The sequence below is a fragment of the Podarcis vaucheri genome, assembly GCF_965113315.1.
Source record: "Podarcis vaucheri genome assembly, chromosome: 2".
Lineage (NCBI taxonomy): Eukaryota > Metazoa > Chordata > Lepidosauria > Squamata > Lacertidae > Podarcis > Podarcis vaucheri.
The window spans coordinates 59093981-59117852 of NC_138760.1; the positions used below are offsets into that span (position 1 = coordinate 59093981).

Genomic DNA, 23872 nt, shown 5'->3' on the forward strand with positions numbered 1-23872 from the left:
AAACACTAAAATGCAGTACTTTCTGTAGCATTCACCCTTGTGAATTTTCCTATCCACATGAGTGGCATCATGTGGCTTGATAGTGGGACCATGCACACTAGACCACTCCACTCTCACAGTCACAGTCATCTCCACCCCCATGCTGTCTATGCATCAGAGGAAGGTCTGAACAGGGAAGGCCTAATGGATGTACTTTGATTGTCTTCATGAGCTGCAGTCCTGATTGCACTGTTACTTGCATTGAGAGGAGAGAGAGAAAACACCTGAATAGGGCTACTGTGCTACAGTAATTAGAGTTCAAGTGTAGAGCCTTGGGCAATTCAAAGTTACTCATCCCACTGCGATATCTGTATCTACAGTGGTGCCCCGCAAGACGAATGCCTCGCAAGACGGAAAACCCGCTAGACGAAAGGGTTTTCCGTTTTTGAGCTGCTTCGCAAGACGAATTTCCCTATGGGCTTGCTTCGCAAGACGAAAACGTCTTGCGAGTGTTCCGATTTTTTTTCGCTCCCCCCCTTTTCCTAAGCCGCTAAGCCGCTAATAGCCTTTTAGCTGCTAAGCCGCTAAGCCTTTAATAGCCGCTAATCCGCTAAACCGCTAATAGCGCTAATCCGCTAAGACACTAATAGGGCTGCTTCGCAAGACGGAAAAACCGCTAGACGAAGAGACTCGCGGAACGGATTATTTTCGTCTTGCGAGGCACCACTGTATCTCTATCTCTATCTATCATTTTTATTAAAGATTTCTTAGTTTACAAAGATACGGCCATTGTCTCTTTTTCAAGTGTGTTTTCTACAGATCAGTTTCATTTGTTGTGGGACATTAGTGTTACATGAAATATTAGGTTAGGAAGAAAGGAGGGGGAAAGAAGGGGAGGGTGAGTGGGGTGGGGTGGTAATGCTTGTTCTTCTACTTAGTGTACATGTGGGATTTTGTGTCAGCATCACTTGTGCGGGTTCTCTTTCTATTCGCTTGTTATATTTCCCTGGTGGTGAGAGATGTTAGGTTGGCCTACAGTGTGATTGGTTGTCTGTAGTGAGATTTGTTTATATGTGTGAGTGTGTGGATTTTTGGGTCAGGTTAGCCATAGTTATTCATATGCTGTCAGCCAATTCTTTTTGTTGTCTCATTGGGCCATGCATGTGATAAAGGCGAACAACCATACCGGGATGAAAGTTTCTTCTTCTATTTGGCCCCATGACAGTTTCAGTTGGTTAGTTTTTTCTAGTAAGGCTATTTCCCATACTAGTTGATACCATTGGTCCATATTTACTCTTGACAGGTCTCTCCAGTGTCTGGCTATGATGCTTCTGGCTGCTGAGAGTAGGTGGGTTTTGAGCACTTTGTAATGTGAGTGGGCATTATTGTCTTGGAAGGTGTTCAGTCCCACTGATTTTTCTAGGTCTCCAGCTTACTGCTTTGGATGCTGAAAGTCTGCTTCAGGGATGTTTGCCTTCTTACATCTCCCCAGTTTGATGCTGGTGCTTATTACTCTCTAGTTAAGAACATAAGAAGACCCCTGCTGGAGCAGTCTGCGGGCCATCTATTCCAGAAGCCTGTTCTTACAATGGCCAACCACATGCCAATGGGGAACCCACAAGCAAAACCTAAGCACTTTACTCACTTGTGATTCCCCAGCAACTAATATACAGTACATCGGGATACAGCCTTCAGGAGTGCAGGTAGAACATAGCCATCACGGCAAGTAATAATTGATAGTCTTATCTTCCAATAATTTGTCTAATCCTCCTTTTAAAGTCATCCAAGCTTTTGCCCACCACTACATATTGTGGGAGACAATTCTATAGTTTAGCTAGTATGATGAGAGGTGAAGCAAAACTTCTATCCACTTTCTCAAAAAAAGAGAAAGGTTCTCTAACCACTGTCTCAGATAACTCTAGCAAGCCAGTGAGACAGGACTTAGCCTTGCAGAAGCCATGCTGGTTCTGCTTCAGCATGACTTGTTCTTCTAAATTCTTGGTAATTTTATCTTTGGCAATGCTTCCTACCAGTTTTCATGGAACAGACATTAAAAGGTCCACTGAACTCAGTGGAACTTACTTTTCAGTAAACAACATGCATAAGATTGCAGGGTTACAATCCTTTTTTTAAAAAAAGCTATGTGTGGGTGTGTTGAAAACTGCAAATGCAGTCTGCTATGATGTTTCAGTTGGAAAGCTGGCTTTAAATGAAAAGAAGTTGACCTGTACAGAAGTGAGAGCAATAGAAAGTTCAAAGGCATCTCCAGCTGTATATGTAGTCCTCTCCCAGCTTTCTAGGAACGCGGCCTAATTTGACCCATCATTTCCCTTCTGGGATAATTCTGTCAGTTCCTTTTTGTCATGGAATATTCTTTGGGAGTCAGTGGACAATTTTCTGTTCCTGTAGCCTTTTTTCCACTGAACTTAGAAATTAGACTGAGAGGTGCCAAGTTTGTGCTTTAGTGTTCGTTTTCATTATTACCCACTTATCTCAGAAATGGGTCTTGGACGTCACCGTTGGTTACAGCTGAATGTCAGTGGGTCAAATTATATTGGTCACTCTAAAGAGGATATTTTTGAGGCTGCCTAGCAGAAAACAAACACAATATGGCAGTGCAAGTAATCAGTGCTTTCAAATACCTAAACCAAGAAACCAGGCTCTTATTGCATTGGTAAAGGATGCATGATATATGAAACTGCCAGTGGTAGTTTCTGTTTCGTTTCTTGGAAACAATAAAAAAGAGCTAAATGCTTTAAAGAGACCACAGGATTGCCTTGTAAACATTTGATTTCCATGTTCTATTTACTTTGCAACTGCTTTTCCAGGCCCACAAATTATGTGCCACTAGTTCTGAGTTACATTTTATATAACTGACAATATGATTTACTGTCTGTTTTATTTTTACAGTGTTGTTATCACTACCAGTTCCATCCTTAATTTCACCGCTCTGCCGTATGTTCCAAAGCTGTTTGTGAAGAGTGTTTGCTTTGATGCTGTAGCCTATTAATATTCGGCTATGTTAATCATCATTCCCACCCCCACCCCCGAATCACACCCAAGTACATGGAAGAACAATAAAAATGCAATTATGGAGTTTATTGAGTAGCAGCCGTTCTCCCAACTTTTGAATATCATGGTTTCAAGGCATGACAGCAGTGCAGCCCCCGATTAGGATAGCAATATAAATTCATAGTGCCCCGCTGCAAATGGTGAGGAACAGTATGCTGCTTCTTTCTTCTTTCTGATTAGTATTGAACCTAGGCAGCTGAGCGTTACCTGATCGCCACTTGCCTGCTATTTTCCGCTTTTACAGATGACAAAACTAGCTTCAGAAAGATCCAGGTAGGGCTCAGCTGAAATTTCTCAGAAAACAATTTTCTAATCCTTCTTCTTCAGGCATCCTTCAAAATGTTGGAATAATTTCAACACAAAAAAAAACAATATTCAGTGAAATAATACCACTACCCTCAACAGCTATGCCCTTGAACAAAATGGCGCACCTGTGGATCCAGTTTTACTGTCTTGCACTAAATGTAGTATTGCCAGCCTAAGATCAATTGATGAGAAACCTACAATAATAACTGGTCAACAGTTCATGAAATTTGAGTTCTTTGTTTAGGGTTGGCATTCAGGGACAGTGGGGCTCTTGTGCCTTTAAAAGCTATGTGGCAGAGAGAAATGAAACAGGGCAAGCCTTTTCAATCATAGAAATGAAAACATGAGGAAAGTTTCACCTGTTGGCATTCTGTCTGACTTATTATTACGCTGGCTTACTTTTGAGCTGTCCAACCCCACCTGCAAAAGATGACACAGATTTGAATAGGGCATGAGGTATATGCAATTCATGCAAATTTGTGTCTATAGGCACTTGAGAACCTTGTTGTTGCTTCCACACTTGAGCCTCTGCACTCTGAGGCTTTGCTCTGAGGTAAGTAAGAAGCAGAATTCAAAAGTCAGTTTTGCACAACACTGGGGTAATAATACTGAATATTGCAGGAGCAGAGCAGAAAATTAATAATAATAATAATAATAATAATAATAATAATAATAATAATAATTCCCTCCCCACCTCCCCCTATAGGCCCTAAATCCCTCCAAGAGGTCTCTGCAGAATTTCACGGGACTTACCAACAATGTGGAATGAGTTGTATGGTGCTGCAGTGGGCGGGTGGGAATTACACAAAATTGGGTAAAACAATTGTGTGCCAGCAGAGCACAAAAATATTTGGCTGTGGAAGATTCTCCCCACCAACCATAGCTCTGTACATCACACAGTGCCTGACAAATATCTCCAGGCCTCTGGAGGGGCTTTTCAGGGAGTACTGATGGCTTGGCAGTGGGGGGTGGAACAGAAATATAAGATTCATTGTGTGGTTTTGCATTTTCCACACACAACTGGATACCACCGTTAATATAGTACTAGGTTACCTTGCAATGTTCTTTTCACAGTCAAGATCCTTCTGGTATGCTTCTTTATCAACAAAGATCCTCTGCAATGTTAATTAGAAGCTTTCTCCTTGCAGGTCCTGTCTCTTTTCTTGCTTCCTGTTCAACACAGTAAGAGATTGGAAATGAATTTTTGATTAATTAGCCACCTTCTGTGCCTCACTGGGGATAGGGCCTCTAGGTTACTGGTTTCACCCCTGCTGTTTTCCTTCTTTTTGTAGAAAAGCACCATTATTTCACTATCAAAGAAAGAAGCCATTTTGTTTGACAGCACCAGAAGCCAGGAAAGTTTCTCCTGGTAGCCTGAGCAACCCAGCTACCTTTCCTGGGTTCTGGCATAGTGCTGTACTGCAGAGTGTTGGCAGATTGAGGAAGCAGCCCTACATTGTCTAGGCAACTAAGTGGCTCTCCTGTTTTTCAGCACTGCAAACAAAATGGATGTGATCATAGTGGCAGCAAACAGCCACAGCAGGGTAAATTGGTTGCTTTCCAGGGTGTTTTTGTTTTCTGAAACTCACCCCTCTCCCCAACTGTTCTCCTGAGTGATACATAACTTAGTCCTAAACTAGATATTCTTTGTCTTTCTATTCTGGCTGCTCTTGTAGGCATGTAGGTAAACTGGGATCCGTACCAGAGGTTCTCCAGTAATGTAGGGGCAGAATAGTACAATGATATCTATATTGTAAATAATGAATAAAGCTTGTAACATGGGGATTCAGGAAAATGCTTTCCTTTGTAAGTCTTGTTGGCAAGCAACTGTTATGCATTTCGTTATCTTAGTTGCCAGGAAGGAACTGCATGCAATACTTCGCAAAGCAAACAGGTAGTGCCAGGGTGCAACCTGTTGAAGTTTTATCACAGCACTGCCTGTCTTCTTCCACTATTCCAAACTTTTCCTCTTTGACCCCAGAAGTACAGCAAATATATAAATTGATATGAGGTAATTGGCAGTGCATTAGATTTTGCAAAACATATTACAAAAGTTTGCATTGACTAATCCATCTGCATTATTATCCTGATTTGATCTATATCTAAGATGCTTGGCAGTTTTTCACTGCGTATTGTCGTCATTTATTTTTTTTAACGTGTCTGTCAGTGAGAGAGACCTCAAAGCTTGATAGCTTACTGTCAGGGAACTGCCATCAGTGCCGGAGGGAGACAGCAAAAGCCAGAGGGATTCCAGAGAGCGTCCAGGGATTGGGAGGAGCAGCCCATCTTCTGGGGAAGAGAATCAGCGTAGCACCAGTGGAGAAGGGGGGCAGGTGGGGGAAGTGGCGAGGCGGTCCCATGACTCCTTGCCTGGGACCAGCGGGGAGAGTAGGGGTCCTCCATTGCCCACGCCCTCCTTGCACAGAAGGCTTTCGCGCAGAGAGGGTAGGCGGAGACTAGGCATCAAAGAGCTTCTTTGCTGGAAGAAGTTTAAGAAGCGCCCACTCACGGATTCTGCCAGCGACTGAGTCAGCCACGGGTGAGTGGCGTCCGGACAGATAAAGTTCACTTTGGCAGCCCAGCCAAGTGTTTGCACCCAGCCAGGGAGATAGTTGCCTGCTTGCGCACGAGCAACCGCTTAGGAACCATTACACTTACTAAAAGGCCATTCCCTTGGAGGATTTCTATTAAAATACTGTGTATTGGGGTGGGGTGTACTTTTATAAATGGTACAGTGTCAGCTATATAAACAGCACAAGTTGTCACGTTAATTGATATTAGGAATCTCAGTGGCAACCCTCACGCACAAATTATTTGTGCCTTTTCAACTTTGTAAGTTACCGTATTTTTCGCTCTATAGGACGCACCCGACCATAGGACGCACCTTGTTTTATTTTATTTTTTTAAAGATATTTATTAAAGTTTCAACATATTACAAAAATAAGCAAAAAAGGGAAGAAGAAATAAAGAAAAAAATAAAAAATAAAAATACAAGATAAAAACAATTAAAAAACAGATTAGTCTTTCCATGTCTTATCTTTCATTTGCTTGTTTCCCCGACCTCCTCACACCTCCCTTTTTGTATTCCCGTTCAAATTAGTTAGTTCAGCAAATCCTTTCCCTCTTTGATTTTATCTCTTATCTTAAAATATAATAACTTTAAATTATCACCTGTTAACAATCCATTTTTACATATTCCTTTTAACATTGCTGCTAAAAACCACTTAACTTCAATCCAACATCATTCTAACATTCATTAATTTTGCAATATTTCTGTAGATAGTCTTTAAATTTCTTCCAGTCTTCTTTCACCGACTCTTCTCCCTGGTCTCGGATTCTGCCAGTCATTTCCGCCAGTTCCATATAGTCCATCACCTTCATCCGCCATTCTTCCAGAGTGGGTAAATCTTGTGTCTTCCAATACTTTGCAATAAGTATTCTTGCTGCTGTTGTAGCATACATAAAGAAAGTTCTATCCTTCTTTAGCACCAATTGGCCAACCATGCCCAGTAGAAAGGCCTCTGGTTTCTTCAGAAAGGTATATTTAAATACCCTTTTCATTTCATTATAAATCATCTCCAGGACGCACCTTGTTTTAGAGGGGAAGAACAAGAGAAAAAAAATCTCCCCCTCTCCGCAGCGCTCCTTCAGCGAAGTGGTAGGAGAAACGGAGCCCCTTCCATTTCCCTTCAGGCTTCAGCGAAAGCAACGTGAAGCCTCCGGAGCACGGAGGGAGCGCTCCCTCTGCGCTTCGGACGCTTCGCGTTGCTATCGCTGAAGCCAAGGAGCCTGCATTTGCTCCATAAGATACACACACATTTCCTCTTAATTTTTGGAGGGGGAAAAGTGTGTATTATAAAGCGAAAAATATCGTAATTGGTATCATAATATGCTTTTTACACACACACACACACAGAGAGAGAGAGAGAGAGAGAGAGAGGGAGGGAGAGAGAGAGAGAGAGAGAGAGAGAGAGATCAGTTCATTACTGGGCCAATTCAAGCAGAGAAAATCTGTTCAGCTGACCATTTTTAAAAGCAGAGGCTGGAAACCTAAAATGAAAGACCTACTTTAAAGAAAGCACATACTGTCTAATATATGCAAAACAGTAGCTCAAGCAGGGAATAAGTATCCTTATGTATCCATTCTATTAGGAAGAAAGGGAGAGTTGCTCTGTTATTGTGGATTGCTTGAACTGGTCCTCAGAAAAACAAAAGGTTTCTTTGGTATTTTATGCCCTTATAGTGAATCCACTTCATATGCATAGAGTTTATGTATTCAAGTCTTGTAAGGAGACTTGAGGATAGCTATTGTTTGGAAGCACTTCTGTTTAGCTCCTCTACTGCATTATAATACTGTCGAGCTGTGTCAATTGACATTTTAGTGTTCCAAACAAAGGTGTACAAGTCCTCTAATGTATACATGACTTTGCCTCCAGCAAACAACAATAGGATAGACACAAGTACAATTGCATTTTAGTGAGGGTAAAAACAGCAACAACGCCCTTTTGAAAGAATAGTACTAATTCTTTGCTAATACTTCTTGCTCTTTAGTCATATGATTTAGTTTTTTTCTTAAAAGGAAAGTTGAGAGAACATCCTGCCTTATGTCCACCACTCTGGCAATTACATTTGTATGCATAAAAGACATGAGTAATTGATGACTGGAGAGAGATTAAATATCTCTTTGATGGTTTTCTAGAGTGGGTTCTTACCTTGTGAAAACAGCCATGCCAATCAAATATGTTATCATTTTATCAGAGGTGATTGAAAAGTTGTTCTTTGACCTTTCGTAATAATAATTTATACAAATAAAAGAAGCAAATATTGAATGTTAGTGTAGAAACACTCAGTGGATTTCACCTGCCAGCTTCCTTCCAGAGAGTACTGGATATTTGCAGAGAATTTATTTCTGAATTCTCCACTCATAATATTTTCATTTTGGCTATAATACAGAAGCTAAGGAATAACATACTATTTGCACATTTCAGACTTCTGAGCCTGTCTGATCAACTCTCTGTCAGAGGGAAATTATTAAAGTTTATTGAATTTTTCCTGCAATAACAGTACACTTCCCACGCCCTCATACCGGTATGTCTCTTCCCCATCTCTCATCCAAACCATGACACAAATTAAGCAAGGGACAACCACTTAGGGCTGACACACCACTGAAAAGCAACCACCACCACAGGAAGACAGGAAGAGACAGAGAGGGCGGTGACATAGTTCTGCACATGCCCCAAAAGTATATGACTCTTTTAGCTTTGCTTTGTGTGCAATGACTGTTGCCAACCCAACAGTGGAAGCCAACATTGGTTCAGGCTGATTACCTACTCTATGGTTCTTGATGTATATGAATTCCTATCTGCCACATCTAAAGGAAGCATGCAAGTCTACTTGGTAATCAGACTCCCTGTCTTGGTCTGTCTCCACTTCATGCAACAAACTAAGTGTAAGCTATTGGGTGTGTGTGTGTGTGTGTGTGTGTGTGTGTGTGTGTAAAGCACATTATGATACCAATTAACTTACAAGTTGAAAAGGCACAAATAACTTGTGGGTGAGGGTTGCCACTGAGATTCCCATGTACTAACCAGCATAGCTGCCTAATATCAATTAACGTGGCAGCTTGTGCAGTTTATATAACCGACACTGTACCATTTATTAAAGTACACCTCACACCAATAGCTTACACTTAGTTTATTCATTATTCAATTTGTATTTAATAATGACATCCCCACCACTTCAAGCAAAGCAGACTCAGGGCAGAACCACAATTTTATATGAGAAACAGAGTGCAACTGCCAAAAAGTGCAGCACTGTGTCACATTTCTCACCTTCCCCTGCAAGCGATAGTAAAAATTATCCCAGTTACATTGTACTGATATTATTATACATGTGTCCCTGCCAGAGTCAGCTATTGTTGTGGAGTGTAAATGGGGAAAATGCAGAGTGATTATCTTATATCACAGGTACATTTTGAAATGTATTATGAATGGAGAGCAGCCTTGACCGAGCCTCACATTTCTTATCACAAAACAGGTGACTATCACTTTATGCGGGGGTCACCTTTCAGCAATAGCATATAAAGCCAAAATTGCCTATAGTCAAAACTGAACCTGAACCTCTGAACGCTCTGCCAAAGCTGTTGCACACCCTCCCTGCACCTCCAAACGCTCTTCCAAGGTGAATGCAATGGCAGGTGGGATTGCAAAAGCTTTTTTCCTCAGACGTTTGTCCCCTTTATATAGCCAAGCATGTAAAGCTGAATGCAGACAAGTTAAATGTGCATAAGTTGTGAGTCAACTATACATCTTTATCAAACAAATCAAGGCTCCAGAAAGTTAAGAAAACCCAGAATGAATCACTGAAGGTAATGTTGTTCATCTATCATGAATAACAGTTGTAATATGGAGGTAGTGTTAAGCAAACAGAAGACTAGAATCCTTCATTTCCACATGGGGGCAATAAAACTAATACTGCACTTCTTAGTCCGGTGAAGTATCCTTAGTGTGGATCACACTGATTACATTGAAAAATGGCCCCTAATCACATTAATATGATATGTGAACACCACACGAAATGGGATAGTCTTTTCACCTCATATCTTTTCTATATAAATAGCAATACCTTTCTGCCACAATTCAGATAATGTGACTGTCTATTCATATTTCATCAGCAATGAGATGACTCGTGTGTGACAGTTCTCATTACTTTATGGATCAGCCTGTCTTAAATTAACAAAGGTTTGGATTAAAACCTATTATTCCAAACTCAAGGCTGCTTCAGTAAGGTAAACTCCTCTCTGTGTAATGCCTCCTATATTATTGGTCGAATCGAATGCATAGAAAGAATAATAATATTCTAACCAAATCAAAATCACATTAACCAAGCTGTCAGAACAGAAATTGGAAATCATATCCTGGGATCCCACTCTTCAAGGGAGGGAGTCAACACGCATCTGAAAAAGGTTTAGTGTTATCTACATTGACAAAGATTACCTCCATCCCTCTCCTGTCTTCCCTACCTCCCTACCTCCCCTCTCCAATGTCTTCTCTGGGCAGATGGGCAGATTTAGCTGCCCAGAGGGGCTGGGGAAACCCAGCCAGATGGGTAGGGTATAAATTTTTTATTATTATTATTATTATTATTATTATTATTATTATTATTATTATTATTATTTACACTATATATTTAAAAGCTATTCAATGCACATTTAAAGTACGTACATGGTTTCTCCCAAGGATTTATGGGAACTGTCATTCCTCCAAGCTACTAATCCCAGAACCTTTGACAAACTACAGTTTCCAGGAATATTTGTGGTAATTCACATACTTTAAATGTGTATTGCATAGGCTTTAAATGTATAGTGTGGATCTGCCCTCTGTCTCTCATACTATCATACTTGATGATGCCTCTGTTTAAATCTGTGAACTTGCAAGTTACACCTGCATTCATCCTGCTGAAGACTCTATAGGTCTGTGATGTACCTTCCCTACACACCTTCTCAGGAGTTAAGATCAGCTTTACCCACCCCGGGATGCTGTGGTGAAAGAAAGAAATCTGAAAAATAAATAAAATATGTTACATATAGTTCCACTTTTTGATAAGCCACTCTGCCTCAGCCCGCCAATTTGCAACACAGAGAAGGTCATTGGCCTTCCTTAGAATAGGAACAATTGAGATAATGTATGTAATCACTTTGAATGCTCTGACGCACCATAGAAATGCTGTGCATTATACATTTTAATTCCAAATGGCACGTTTTGATGTTCAGGTATCCTATATCTGAATTGTGAGCTATGAGGAATTTCCCATGGAACACGTTGTGCTGTGGTAGTGAGCGTATGGCTACGCTATTTGTTTGCCCCTTCTGGTTCAAAATCATCTTTCTCTAACCGTACAATCTTCCGCATTTCTCTGTTGAGTTTGGCTCGTGGGGCTCCCTAAAAATCTCACCGCAAACATTCCTGCTCACAGAAATATTGCTGCATTTCATCTTCATTGCAAGCACAGCTCACAGGTTAGAAATGCCGCTCACTGACAGATTAAGGCTGACAGGATTGACATTTTCTCTCTCTGATAAATCTTCATGGTTGGTGGTACTGGACGATTGCATGAATTCGGTGAAATAACATGGGGTAGCTTTCAATTGCTCCACCTTAAACCTGAAGGATTTTTTATTATTATTAGTCTGCAGTAGGTCCAAAATCCGCTAATTACCCTTCTGGCTTTTTGTAGAAATCCTGCACGCTAGGTACTAAAAGAAATACCGAAGGAAAGATGCACACCAATTGAATAATTTATTATAGTGGTGTTTGTTTTAAAAGGGAATGGCTTGAAATTGAGAACGCTTGTGAATGGCATAGCCCAGCAGTAAAGCTTTGCATATGAAAGGTGCCAGGTTCACTTCTCAGCATCCAGGACAGAGTGAGGCAGCCATCTTGGGCTGTGAACTGGCAAGGCAATGGTAGTTGCTCTGCCAGCAGATCTCCCTGCATACCATAAGTAACTTTAGGGTTCCTGTGTTCGACAATATGTATGACCACCAAATCTGGCCATTAAAGGAAAATACTTTACATAGTTGCCAAGAAAACATAATCCCACAGCTTCCTGTTTAACAGCTCCCGACCAATGTTTTTAAATCTCCCCCATATTAAAAACTTGGGTTCCCATATGGGAGCTTTTTTAAAAAAGCCACCCATTTTGTGTGCATGTATTAGTGCTAATGCGCACTGCTGTCACCTCCCTCCAGTGCAGTCACAGCCTATATCAGGGTAGAGAAGCAGTGATGTGAAATGGCAAAGGAGGAAATTGCATTGCTCATGCCCCATTGTGCTGTTTTGTGCATGAAGGACTCTAGTTTATAAGGATACAGGTTTTACAGTCTTTACAAACTCTGAATTCATTGGAGAGAACTACTCTATTTCCCATGGGGTCTAAACTCATGGTTATTTGAGCAAGGGAGCAGCTGTGAGTTAATTAAACCCTATTATCACCAGGCTGTTGGAGACTTACTTTCCGACCCTGTTTCCTGAGATGGGGGAACTGTATTAGTGGGGGAAACATACATTTCACCTGTGTACATTGGAGATTGTTAAAAGGCTTTACGAGGTAGGAAATGTGGGGGGTTGATTGTAGGAAATGAAATACTGAGTTTCAATGTTTGCTTTCCTCCCTTTTTTAAACAAAACAATTAAATTCACCTACAATGTGCTATAGTAATCATCTACAATAATTGCACAGATCATTCTGAAATTATGAAATTAAATAACATATTTAGAATTGAATCAGAAATAAATAGCCAAAGAAGAATATGACTATGAGAAAGGAATTTTGACAGCCATGGTCAATAATATTTTCATGGGCAGGAACTGGAAATATAACCACTGCTCAACAATAGCCTGGCGCTGGAGTGTGATTATATTATTTTTTAAAGAGTGCATGTGTGAGGGGTGCATGTTAAACAAAATCTGAGATTTTTAGGATAAAGTCATTTCTACGCAGCATGCTTGAGAAACAGAACTGTATGCTAGTCAAAGTTCAAGAATTGTAATTTAAGGTTTGCTGTTTGGATCTGTAGGAAGCAGATGGTTAATAAAAAAACCAAATATCTAGCATTTATGAAATGCTTTAGGCTGCAGTTCCAAATATACTGGGACCTCCTTCTGCATAAGCATATATAGGATGTCAAAGTTAGGTCAGTGTAATCTTACTGTAATCCTAACTACAGCCCTGAGAGCTGATAAAATGGGCCATAGTCTACAAAGCTTATGTCATATCAAATATCTTTAAGACGTTGGGTTTTGTTTTGTTTTTTTTGCTGCAACAGACTAGCACAGCTATCTGCTGGCTATTATTATTTCTTTGTTACAGATGGAGAGTTGAGGTAGACTTGCCGAGGTGCACCTAATGAATTCAAAGGAGAGGGCAGAAAAGGAGGGAAATAATCTAGCAGAGGCTGGGTGCTTCTTTGCTTTGATGGGTTTCATACATCACCCTCTCCGTTTCAATGGTAACACTTAAACTGCAAATTGGTTGCGTTTCTAACTAAAACCTAAGAATTTCATTTCAGCCTGAAGATCTTTTGTTAAAGCTCAATGTGTTTTACAAGTTGAATTTATTATATAAGCATCTATGACTACTCAGAGAATGGGGTTTGCAGATTTATAAACCAATTTAGTGAGGAGGCCAGGGTATTTGGATCCAAGACTCAGCGTCGTTTCAGTGAGTACCATACTTGCTGAGAAATGGCTGCAGTATTCAAGCTGATTTGTGAATTCCATTCTGAGCATTTAAATATGAAGAATGACCTCACTTCAATCAGATGGCAACAGGCTGGTGTACAGCAGTATCACTGCAAGTCCAAAAGTTGTGAATTGAAGGAGAGACAGCAGGCTTACACACTCGACCTTTATGCACTTTCTTAAAAGATGGCTGATCACCAGATGGAGTTTTCCCTAAGCTCTGAAGAATCTGTTAAATATGCACATAAATGAGAAATGACTAGAAATGACTAGCAGGTTACAGTAAATCAAAGAGGAAGGCAATATTCATTCTGATACGATGTTGGCTGGAAAACAGCTGGTAAATTGAGTCCAGCTGAGATGTTAGGTTTAAGACTTAAAGATACAGCCACTGAATTACTACCTAACGTCTGTCTCCACTTCTGTCTAGAAAGTTAACCCAGAGTTCAGGCTGGCAGAATCAAGCAGGAATGTGATGCACAGATTGGCATGCCTCTGAAATATTACCACTTGTTGTCAAGTTGATCTAATAATAGTCTCCATTTCCACCATGAAAGAGATGTAAAAATGGGATATGACACTTTATGCATCGTCTGCTCCTGTGAGGCTATGGAAGCTGTCAAAGACATTGATATGCAAATCTAAATGTATTTGATTTAAAGGTGTAATGGAGCATGACAAATTCTCAAGGGTCCTATGAACTTGCCAGGGCTCCAGCTGTGCTTGCTCAGAGCTGCTGCCTGTAAAATAAGGTGAAGCCTCCAAAGACGCTTTAAGCTATAGGACATTTGCGTGCCATAAAAACTAGGGATAGAAAACTTAGGCACCAACTATTTCTATTTCGCATGGATAGGCCCTGTTTTTTTCTGGTTCCTGCAAAAATATAACCCTAATTTTGTTCCCATTTTATGTTTTGGGGAAATGTGTGTGAATGCACACTCAGCCATCAGGTCCTTCAGATATCAGCCCAATCCCCTGGGTCTATAGAAGCAGTGGAAGGTATGGCTGCAACCTGACTCTCATGTACATTTATGTAAATGGATGTACATAATTACCCAAGACCAGCACTCTGCTTCCTTTCCATCCCCTCCCAGAGTCCCCTATTCAAACACGATATGATGATAGATGTTCTTGAGTGGCAGCAATTTTATAAGCAAAGCCAAATCCATTGAGAAATTAACATTCTGTTACTAACTCCAAAGATTGCTACAGGTTGGTTGGTTGGCTGACTGGTTTGTGGAAAGAAGTTTTATGAGCAATTTCTTAACAGTAGGTTTGAAGCCAGTGCCAGGACTCGCTACCCTACAAAAAAAGTATATAACATAAGGCCAATTTGGCTCCTTGCCAGCGCATTTCTGAGAGAGGCAGTATAATACAATCCTGCACATGTCTATTTAGAGGTAACTGCCAACCAGTTCAATTAAACTTACTCCTAGGAGCAGCCTAAGGTCACTATTAATTAATTACTAATTCCTCCGCACTTAAAAGGCACATAAAACATCTTAATTCTTCTCCAAGCACATTTGCTGAGAGACTTCAGAGGCATTCTCTAGACAGATAGAATCATAGAGTTGGAAGAGACACACAGAGTCATCTACCCACTGAAGTGCAGGTTGGATGAATATATTGCAGTTGAACTGGTAGGTGGATTGATATGTAAATCACACTAAAATGCACTTAATGCACTAAAGATAGCTTTGTCTATGGTTAGAAAACAGAAGTGGGGAACCACCACTTTATGGGACAAACTTGGCCATCCAGACCATTTGGCCCATGAGGCTGTTTTGGGCAAAGGAGACCCACCCACACTATGCCTGGTAGGGGCAGGGCTTCAGAGAAACAAGCGGGAGCTGAAAGCTCCTTTGTTGAAACAAGGTGTGCTCACACCCGCCCATTAGCTGATGGGCAGTAGGATTGTGCCTTGCTTCTCTCTCAGCACTACTCTGTCTTCCATAACTATAGATCCATCAAGTATTCAAACCATGGGCAGGAGTCACCTAATGAGTCCTGTAAACGGACACCCTGTGCATGGCATTCGGCTTGCACAATGGGGCTTTCCCCACAATTTCCATCCTTTGTGCACCCCCTAAAGTTGACCTGGATGTAGGAGAATGCCCAAAATACCACACAGTGTGAGAGCGCGGGGGGTGGGTATCAATCCCTCTGCCAAGCTGAAATGCTTGCACAGGTGGAACTTTTATCATAGAGTGATGTTGACTTCCACCCCCCCCCCATGTATGTGAACCTCCCTTGTTCCCATTATTTCATTTGTCCCAGAAGCAGCCCTGCTTAAGCCTCAAGGTACAAGTGAATGGCTCAGCATGTCAGACTTTGAAGATTCCTCAATTTCCAGCATACCATGATTTGTGAAGGCTTAGCAAATCTCCATGACATACTCATGTGTACACATGTACCATAAAATTATATATTACCTTGTTTAGAAAGGGTTCATTAGGAAGATTAATGAGATGGGTTTTTCCCCTTCTCTCTCTCTCTCTCTCTCTCTCTCTCTCTCTCTCTCATTCAACAAGCACTTGCAAAGAAGGCACAAGCAATCCTTCTAGCTGTGGGAAGCAAGTAGCAGTTCTCCCCTGAGCTCCCAGCTCTGCCTTGTCCCCAGCATTTAACTGCTCGTTCTTTGAAAGTGTTATTCGTCAGCTTAATTAGCCCTAAAGGAAGCACTTGTTTCAAATTAGGACAACAGCTTTTCTGAAAAGGACATAATGACATTAATGATGGCAACTTGTTTAAATAATGGAGCTTTTCGGCTCCATTTTAAGTGAGGCAGGGCAAAACAATGATTGTTTTAACTCAGCGGGGAATTCTGATTCTGCTTTTGATATCACCTACATTTTTGTAATTATGTTTCTTATCTCCACCCCGCTCATTAACTCCACATTAGCATAATTACATTGCTCTTTGTGACTAAAATGTTGTGACAACAAGGGGAGATTAAAAAGACAAGACTTTGCCAACCTCCATGCCATGTATGAAACAATCATCTTTTTTCGACTGTTTGCTTAGGATTGTCATCACTTCTTTCCATAATACTACCAGCAGGGTGGCCTTTAAGAACTGGCAAAGCTCACAAAAAGCTGAAAATCTCCCCCCTCACACACACAAAACCAGGCGTGCCAACTCTTAGAGGCAGGGGTGTCTTCGGTCCCCTCAATATTGGCTGACAGGGGGTCAAGCCCCTCAATGTTGAGGGGGCAGAGAAGGCTGAGTTCAGAGCCAAGCACTGAGCCTAATAGAGGAAGCTGTGTCACTGGGCTTCCTCCCAATAATGCGACATTGTGTGCGCATCACACCCACGGCATCAGACACAGGCGACGTGCACTGGGCCCCCTCGGTCTTAGGCACAAGGTGTTGCCTCTGCACACAACCACAGTGTGAAGTAAGTGCATGCAGCTACAATGCAAAGAATGGCACCTCCTCTACATGCCCATGTTGATGGTAATGTATGGCTGATCCCATAACACCATTGCTTCAGAAAGATGGTTGGGAATATCTCAAAGATTAAGTGTATGCATATGCAACCTGAACAGCTTGGTGTGCTGTTCAAATTGTGGGAAGAAGCAGGCACATTTTGGATTTCTTTATGGATTTCTATGACCAACTCTCACTTCTGCCCCTGTGGACATAAAAAGGCGGCTTCTCAATGGGAGTAAAAGAAAAAATGGAATCTCTGCCTAGACAAGGAGATGATCCAGCCTTTCTAGCCTTATAGGTTTCTCTGTGTAGACATGGAAATGGCAGGATGTGTCCTCCCATTGCCTAGGTCAGGCATGTCCAAAGTCCGCCTCCCAGTCGGTTTAATTCAGCCCCTGTGGCAGTTTATTTCCTGGGGTAAAATCCTAAAAAAAACCCCAACAACTTCAATCCTAAAAAAAGCTGAAGCCTCCCATATTAAATATCTTTTGGATGACAGGTCTAATGATATTACACTGGCCGTGGCAAAGTTTCTTTTGGAAGTCAAAAGAAGATCACCAAGCTCGAGACAAAACAAAATGACCACCTCGGTTTCTCTCTCTTTTGTGGTTTGCTGTCTTAACTATATTTTGTTCTGAAATTGTTCTATGGGTCTTTGGACCGCAATAAAGAATAATAATAATAATAATAATAATTATTATTATTATTATTATTATTATTATATAAAAAGCTCAACATCTTCAACCCAAAAAAAGCTCAACAACCTTGGGGTAAAAAAATCTGGCCCTCTTTGAAAAAAGTTTGGACACCACTGGCCTAGGTAATGAAGGACATGCTTCAAGTTCTTGTTCTTGCTTCCACTAGCCCTGTTGAAAACCTGGAGAGCTACTACTAGTCAGTGGTTAGATGGGCCAATGGTTTGGTGGATTGGTAAGGCAGCTTTCTATGTTCTTCATATGAAGCATGAAGGGGAAATCGCTGCTGTCTGCCACCAAACAGAGCTTATGAAGCTGTGAGATTGGAGGGGGGGCACTTTCTCCAACTTTTCACACCACTTCCAAGCAATTGAATCTATCAACAACTGAGCACAGAGAACATTCAAATCACCAACATAAATGCCTATAGTCTTGGATCTGTGAATGAAAACTCTTTTGTTTGGAGAAGGACTGGCAACTGGGTCACTAATTTGCATTCGCCATAATGAACCGGAACTAGCATTGTTCCAGGGAACTGCAGGTGTGATGGTTGGTGGAAGGGGATGGTGATAATAGTAATAATAATGTACATTAAGGGGAAATTCTGCAGTGTCCTTCTTTCTATTGAGGAGTGTGGGGGGAGGAGTATCTCATAGATTTTCTCAAGAAAAAATATCTGAGAAATTTCAGCTCTGCACAGCTGAAACCCAAGATAATGCTCTTTTTCTTTTCTCAATGGGCTTTTTGTTGTAAGGACTAGATGCCTCTGGTATACATGGAGGAAAATAATCACAAACCATCTCACATGAAGCATCTGCCTCCCTGCTAGCCCAAGGACTAGGATGTTTTGAGTTTCCTGTCCAATTGAAAAAAAGGCACTAACAATTTTGAATAAATATTGACGCAAATGACAATCAGAAGTACAGATAGCAGAGTTCATGAGAGTCTGCTTCACAGAGAAGCAATTACTTATCAGCGCTCATAAATACCAGGAACCAAAAGTTGTCTGAAAGGGACCCACCAGAGAAGATTTCACATGTAAAAATGGGTCGAAATAATCTAATGTTCTTAGCAACAAAATAATCCACTCTCTAAAATGTGAATATGTCCCTCTGGCTTAATGTTCCCTGTTGCATGCAAACAAGATAATTTCCTCTTTTTATTTCTCAACACCCCCCTCCCCCTACCAGACAAAGTAGAGATAATGAAATTCTTAGGCCAGAAAATGTAAAGTGAGTCAGGAAAAGAGAAGGGAAAATAGGGCCAGCCGTGAATAACTCAGTAGGGGAGATAAAGCGTGTTCACATCAAAAGAGAGCACGTGTTGCGGTTGGGGCCGAACAAAACCCCATGTTAGTGACCAGGCCATAGATGGCTAGAGGCCTGGGAGCAGATTGGAGGATGTTGTTACTGGGGCAATTTGGATGTTGCCAAATTAGGGGTGGGATCAATGGCTTTATAAGCAGGGTCCACAGCTTTCTCTTTCTCTTTTGCTGTGGACACCGGATCACATGGAGCACTTGGACTGTCTGGAGGACAGTGATGCAAACTTCTCATTGTCTGGTTACATTTCTTTATTTCCCCCTTCTTTTAATCCTCTTTAGTCCCTTAAATAATTTAATTCCCCTTTTTCCTGTTCAATTTCCCACCCCACCCCTTACCCTGCCCTGTGGGAAGATTCTCCCTGTATCTGTGGCTTGCCTTTCTTTCGCAAAAAGGTTTCCCCCATTTCTCCTGTTGTAAATTGTGGGGCTAGTCAGGGCTCTTCCCAGCTTAGCTGGAATCACTTTCGTTTATAGCACCCCCGAAGGTTGGCTTTATTTGAGTGTGTGCAGCGCTGTTGGCCAAATTTTAATCTAGCCTTGGGCGGGAGCACTATTTTGAGTTCCTTTAATATTGCTATGAGACTAAGATTCTCAAGAGCAGAGGCATGGAGCCCTATTCGGCCTGCGCATAACTTCCAAGCCTAAGTCTGCTACAGCTAGCAGTTAATTGTTAAGTCTCTGACCTCTATAAGAATGTACCTGCTTGCAGGCTCAGTTGCTGCTAATGTATATCTGAGGCAGACAGAGGGCGGCAGAGGCTTTCTGTGCCTCCAATGACTATGAGCACTCTGTATATGCTCTTGAACTATGCTGTTTCTGAACAAGTTTATTTTCTTTAATTTTGTTTTGCCCTGATAGTGGCAACTGCCATTTTAGTGGCTAAAGTGTAGGACTAGGACCTGGGAGACAGGGTTCATATCCCCCTCTTAGCCATTGTTATAACAAAACAAAACAAACTGCTCCTTTTGGGCTATTCTGTTGCTGGGTAGTTCGGCCCATTTGTGATAAAAGAACTTTGGGTTTCTTGAAGGGGTGCTTCCCTCAAAAGGGCAAGCAGGGGTACCTGGACAAGCTGTGGGCTGCCTCAACTCTGCTATTTCACTGGAAACATTTATGCCTGGCCTAGCAGGTGATCCTAGGGCTTTGCCCTAGAATTCGATGGCCTGGAAGCGTTTCCGGCCTGAATAGTGTCCCCATGTGGTCCACGAAGCATTGGTTTCACCAGTTCCTTACATTGTTTAGTTTTTGCAGACTATGACTGGGCTTTTGCAAATGCCTCAAGAGCTTGCCTCTCCTGCAGGGGATGACTTGTGGACGCCCCAGGTGTCTTCTTCCAGAAGGAAGCATCTTCGAAGGCTGCAATCCAGGAGGAGGGCAAAGAGGAGCAGGGATCATGATTCAGACATCACCTTGGACCTCTACAGGGGTCAGGGTGAGGCTGTCCTGGGTCTTTAGGGATCATCCTGGATAGCTCAGCTGGTCAGCGCATAGTGCCGGTAATGCCTAGGTTGCAGGATTGGTCCCTATATGGGACAGCTGCATGCTCCCCCATTGCTCTACCTGGACACTTAGGTCCAGTGTCGAGGGCCTTTTGGTGGTTCCCTCACTGCGAGGGATGTAACAGGCGCCACGTTTGCAATATGCAAGCGGGAGAAAGCACCTTTATGTGCCCGCACTGCAGTTTGCTCTGTGCGTTGCAGGGCACAGCGCTGCACGGGTTGCATTGCATTGCGTGAGAGATTTGCATTTGCATTGCACAGAGGTTGTGTGCATTGCACAGAGGGTGTGAGTGCATTGCACAGAGGGTGTGAGTGCATTGCACAGAGTGTGTGTGCATTGCACGGAGGGTGTAGTGGCATTGCACAGAGGGTGTAGTGGCATTGCACAGAGTGTGTGGGTTTTTTGTTGTTGTTTTTTTTTTTTTTTTTGCATTGCACAGAGAGTGCATTGCACGGAGTGTGTAGTTGCATTGAACAGAGGGTGTGTGCAGTGCACGGAGTGTGTAGTTGCATTGCACAGAATGTGTAGTTGCATTGCATGGAGGGTAGTTGCATTGCACGGAGTGCGTTTTTGCATTGCACGGAGTGTGTAGTTGCATTGAACGGAGTGTGTAGTTGCATTGCATGAAGTGTGTAGTTGCATTGAACGGAGTGTGTAGTTGCATTGCATGGAGGGTAGTTGCATTGCACGGGGTGCGTTTTTTGCATTGCACAGAGTGTGTAGTTGCATTGAACGGAGTGTGTAGTTGCATTGCATGAAGTGTGTAGTTGCATTGCATGGAGTGTGTAGTTGCATTGCACAGAGTGGGTAGTTGCATTGCATGGAGTGCGTTTTTTGCATTGCACGGAGTGCATTTTTGCATTGCACGGAGTGTGTAGTTGCATTGAACGGAGGGTGTAGCTGCATCGCACGGAGTATAGTTGCATTGCATGGATTGTGTGAGCACTGCACGGAGTGTGTTTTTGCATTGCGCAGTGTGTGTCTGAAAAGGAAGCTGGCTCGGCGGCAGTTTTGTCGGGACTTTTTTAGCGGTTCTGGCCAGCGTCGGCCCTGTAAATTTACGTATTATGATGGCAGCACAAGATGCCCCCTGCCCAAGCGGGGCTGGAAGCTGGCAAGCAATACCTCAATACTTTTTGCCCATATTCCCATTTTATTTAGGGATCCAGTTGGATATCGTTGCAAAAACATACCACTTGCCTATGGAGAAGCTGTTTGCCTTGAAGGAAGTTATTTTGTAATACTTCCTCTGTAGCAAGTGATGCTTCATCAGATCCGATCTTGCTGGGTCACTTAATTAATCTTGCATGCAGAGTGGTTGCCCCAGGCCGCCCCTTCCCTTCCCACTAGGCCAGGCTGCCTGCGGCCTGAGGTCCCCTTACTTTTCTCATGCAATGGTTGCAATTCCTAAATGTTGGGGTCCCCTTACCTTTCTCATGCAATGGGATCTCATGCAATGGTTGCAATTCCTATATGTATGCAATAGTAGTTGGCCATGGCAGGATACTTGCACAGGGATCTTTCAGGTTCATGCTGATGCTGCTGGATCTTTGCCCTTTGGTTTTTTATTTCAGGGGCTGCTGGTGTGCAAAGCCATGGCCTCAAGCCCGGTATGGTGAGGCAATCATGTGACCTAACTTTTGAGTTTTCCCCATTGTAGCAGCAGTTCACATGTGGCCCGAGGAGTTCAGTGACCATCGGATCTGCTTTTGGTCTGATAACCAGGTAGTGGTGAGCGTCTTGGCAAAACAGTCCTCATGCTCCAGCAGAGTCTCCGCCCCTCCGCTCACGTGTTGGAGCTGCGCCGCTTAAGGTTTAATATTGTGCTTTCTGCTCTCCTGATTACAGGATCCTCTAATGATGTCTCTGACACTCTATCCCATTTTCAGATGGAGCGCTTCAGATCCTGGGCTCCAGACACTCAGCTACTGCCAGACTTTTCCAGACCACCTGTGGCACTTTGACAACAATTAGTAATTTCAGAGAGCGGCAGCTTCCATTTCCCCTTCCGCTTTTAGCTCTTATGGGAAGGTCTGGATGGATTTCTTAGCCTTAAGCTGGCAGTCCTCGGCCATTCAGATGAACTGGCCCCCATCCTCTGAGCAGATCCTGCAGTATTTGGTCCACCTGCCGCAGATTGGGCGTGCTGTTATAACTATCAGAATTCAGTCCGCTGCAATGTCTGTTATACTGAAGCTTTATTTTTCAGAGACCCTTGCATAAAGTTTGTAATGCGCAGGGCCTTGGAAGGTTGGAATAGGCTCCTACCTCATAGGACAGTGGGCAGGAAGTCGGTCAATTTTACCTATGCAGGATCTGCAACAAGTTAAAACTTGTCTGTGGGTTAAAGATCAAGGTGAGACTCCTTTCAGTAGTCCATTGCATTTTCGCACTGAGGGTTGGGGAAATGGTTGTTGGAGCCAGCACAGGGCTGAGAGTCTGGAGGCTTATTGCTCCAGGACTTTTCCTTATCTGCTTTGGAGCTTGTCATTAGAGTTGGGAACTCTAAAACAGACTTAGTGGGCAGGAGTGCCACAATCAGGCTTCCCATTACAGATGAGGAGGGCCCTTGCCCAGTTATGGATAACAGAATATTTGGCCTTTTATTCCCTGGGGGCTGGCCCGCTCCTAGTGCATGAAAATGGGTTCCCGTTAGCCCGGCATCAATGTGCTTACGTCGTGCACCAGTTATTACAGCCTGCGGCTTGCTTACCGCTGAACACGCCTCATTTCTTACGATTAGGTGCTGCTGCAAAGGCTGCACACTGGGGGCCTGTCAATAGACAGGATTGTGAATACGGGTCATTGGAAGTCTGACGCTGACAAGGGTTATATCAGGAAGTGTCACAATGATGTCTGTGCTGATGCCTGTCTGTTATTTCCTTTTCTCATAGGAGCAGCTGTGCACATTTGGGCCACAGCACTGTACACTGGGCTGGCAAGTGCGCTGACAAGTCTGGACTGGGGCGCCATCTCAGTCTTCCTGCCCATGTGAACATATACTGGATGTCCAGATGGAGAATGCTTTGGGAGGAGATCCTTCCTTTGGTGCGGTCAAGTGTGACCTGTGCAGGTCCTCCCGCAGTGCTGGTGGTACAGCTGGGCGAGAATGTTTGCTGTCTTCCTCCAGCATAAATTTGCATTCCTGCTTGCAAGAGGGCTTGGATTGAGTTGTTGGCAGCTCTCCCTGGACTCAAAATAATTTAAGGCATTGGTTCAAGGTGGCCTGGAGGGGGGGTTGGAGCACCTATCCCCTCCAATGTGCAAAGATGTTCCATTAAGGGAATCCAAGGATTCGCCATGCTTTTGTCGACCCCTTTTTG

General features: G+C 42.7%; 1 long non-coding RNA gene across 1 annotated transcript in view; it reads left to right on the forward strand.

Moving 5' to 3' along the window:
• The first annotated feature begins 6376 nt into the window (after window positions 1-6376).
• Window positions 6377-23872, forward strand: part of LOC309527049 — a 399231-nt gene continuing 381735 nt past the window's right edge. The window contains exon 1 of the long non-coding RNA XR_014217079.1: window positions 6377-6456. This is a non-coding gene — a long non-coding RNA (uncharacterized lncRNA). The remainder of the gene's footprint in view (window positions 6457-23872) is intronic.